Source organism: Phyllobates terribilis, unplaced genomic scaffold (genome assembly GCF_046119375.1).
Source record: "Phyllobates terribilis strain yellow unplaced genomic scaffold, ASM4611937v1 Scaffold_33__1_contigs__length_13283291, whole genome shotgun sequence".
NCBI classification, from domain to species: domain Eukaryota; kingdom Metazoa; phylum Chordata; class Amphibia; order Anura; family Dendrobatidae; genus Phyllobates; species Phyllobates terribilis.
Window position 1 is genome coordinate 10,133,983 of NW_027362793.1, and position 3,160 is coordinate 10,137,142.

The following is a 3,160-nucleotide window of genomic DNA, read 5'->3' on the forward strand; positions in this document are numbered from 1 at the left end:
TCACCCAAATCGCACTTGCTTCCTCACAGCTCCCAAATCTCCAGCTGCCCGTCTGAGTATGAGGTAGAACAGATGGTTGAGTCTGCAGAGCTGTTTACTCATACTATAGCCTGGGAATCAGAGGTCGACTCCAGCGCTTCTGTGAATCCAGACGAGGAAATGATCTGCACTGATGCCCAGAATCTTTATGAGTCGGATCCAGGACCAGACGCAGAAGGTTCTGACCATAATGTAGACCCTCATTCCCAAACTGTAACTCCTGTTGGTGGAGACAATGAGGAAGACGATGATAAGACTCAAATACCTGATTGGAGCGACAACTTTAGTTTTTTGTCAGGGCAGGAACAGGTTGGCTCTGAGGACGATGGGTGTGATAACGCACAGGGTGATGATGATGAGGTCGGAGATCCCACTTACTGTCAACCCACAGTCAGCCAAGAGATGAGGTCAGCAGAGGAGGTGGAGGAAGATGCTAGTGACGACGAGGTCAGGTTGCGCCTTCCTGGACAGAGACGTAGTACTGGAAGCACGTCAACAACTGCATCCTCAAACACAACTCTGCCTCTCACCACAAGTCGTGGTGGCTCTTCAGGTCGCATGGGTGCTAAGCCTTGCATAGCCTGGGCATTTTTTCAGATCGATAAAGATGACCCAACTCGTGTTATCTGTAACATTTGTCAGCAAAAGCTAAGTAGAGGCCAAAAAATACATAGTTTGAGTACTTCATGCATGAACCGGCACATGGACATGAAGCATAAGTTGCAGTGGGAAGCTCAGTGTGCTACAATGCGGCCTAGCCGGCCGGGCCAATCACCGTCTGCCATATCTTGTGCATCCGCGGCCTCTTCATCCTCTGTGACTGGGGGGACAGCAGTCACACCTGTTTTGGGGCGCAGACCTGCCACCTCTTTACCCGCAACAGCCAGCGTGATTGGCAGGTCATCATTTTCTTTGGAGGTGGTAACACCAGCTGGTGTTGAGCGCTGTCCGACATCGATAGCACCACCTTTGGATCAAGGCAACCTAACATGTCCGCCTGCATCTTCCTCACAGACCGGCAGTTTGCCGGGGACACCCTTATCAACCCCGTCTAAGCACAATAGCCAGCCCTCGGTCCCTCAGATGTGGACAAGTAAAAGACCATTTCCTCCTAGCCATGAGAAAGCTAAGAGGTTGAATTTCACCATCTGCAAGCTCTTGGCTACAGAAATGCTGCCTTTCCGCCTGGTGGACACAGAGGATTTTCGAGACCTTATGTCCGTCGCAGTGCCCCAGTACCAGATGCCCAGTCGGCACTACTTCTCAAAGAAAGGTGTGCCTGCGCTCCACCAGCATGTCGCACACAACATCACCGCTTCTTTGAGAAACTCTGTGTGTGACAGGGTGCATTTCACCACAGACACTTGGACGAGTAGGCATGGACAGGGGCGTTACATGTCGCTGACTGGGCACTGGGTAACTATGGTGACAGCAGGACAAGGGGCTGCTGTCCAAGTCTTGCCGTCCCCACGAGTTGTGCGTCAATCCTCTTTATGTCAAAGTTCCTCCACTGCTTCTGCCTCCTCAACCTCCTCTCGGTCTTCCACCTGCACCCAAAGCCTGTCTGGTCATGCCACAAGCTTTCTAACTGCGCAGAAGGGATCCTGCACACCTCCTTACTATGCTGGCAGTAGGGCTCAACGTCATCAGGCGGTTTTTACATTGAAATGTCTGGGAAATGTGAGTCACACAGCTGAGGAGTTGTGGTCAGCTCTGGAGAACCAATTTCATGAATGGTTGTCTCCACTGGACCTGAAACCAGGGAAGGCCGTGTGCGACAATGCTGCAAACCTGGGTGCGGCCCTTCGCCGGGGCAATGTCACACACGTGCCTTGTATGGCTCACGTGTTGAACCTGGTTGTCCAGCAATTTTTAGCCCACTATCCCAGACTAGATGGCCTTCTGCAGAGGGCACGGTCGCTGTGTGCTCACTTCCGCCGTTCGCATCCCGCAGCTCAGCGACTTACATCTCTACAGAAGTCGTTGGGCCTGCCACTTCACCGGCTAAAATGCGATGTGCCTACCCGGTGGAATTCAACTCTGCACATGTTGCAGCGACTGTGGCAGCACCGACAAGCCCTGGTGCAATACGTTCTGACGTATAGCCTGGGCCAACGAGATTCAGAGGTGGGGCAAATCACGCTGGAGGAGTGGTCTCAGATCAGGAACCTATGCACCCTTCTGCACAGTTTTGAAATGGCGACGAAGATGTTTAGTGCTGACGATGCCATTATCAGCATGACTATTCCGGTGATTTACATGCTGGAGCACATGTTAAACAGAATTCGGAGTCAGGTGGTGGCACAAGAGGAGGTGGAGGAAGTAGAGGAGGAGGAGTTGTATGCGGAAGGGCTAACATCTGCAAGGTCCAGACGGTCGGCAGCACCAAGGTGGCAGGCATGTGAGGGTGGGGGAGATGGTTTTACCAGGGCGCATGGTAGCAGCCAAACTAGTGAGGAAGGTGCAGGAGCCCAGGAAGAAGTGGAGGACGAACTGATGGAAGACTCATCAGATGAGGGAGACCTTGATCACATTTCTGTTGTGCGAGGTTGGGGGGAGAGGACAGAGGAAGGAAGGAAGCATGATTGTTACCTCGCCACCAACACAACAGGGACTTGGTGCTCCTGGATGCGCAACACACATGAGTGCCTTCTTGCTGCACTACCTGCAACATGACCCTCGAATTGTGAGAATTAGAAATAATCCTGACTACTGGGTTGCCACACTGTTAGATCACCGGTACAAAAGTAAATTTGCAGAAATTATTCCTGCCATAGAAAGGGATGCACGCATGCAGGAGTATCAGCAGAGACTGTTGCAGAATCTTACATGTGCTTTTCCACAAAATACCAGTGGTGCACGTAGTGAATCTCACAGTTCCAACTTGCCAACCGTGGGACCGTCAAGTGTTCAGCACTCAAACCGTAACAGAACCACAGTATCTGCTGGTAACATCAATTTTGCGGAATCATTTCACCACTTTTTTAGCCCATCCTTTGCAAGGCCACAGGAGACAAGAAGTCTGACACATAGTCAACGCCTAGAGACGATGGTACAGGAGTATCTCCAAGTAAACATTGAAGCCACGACTGTGTCACTGGACCCTTGCTCTTTTTGGGCT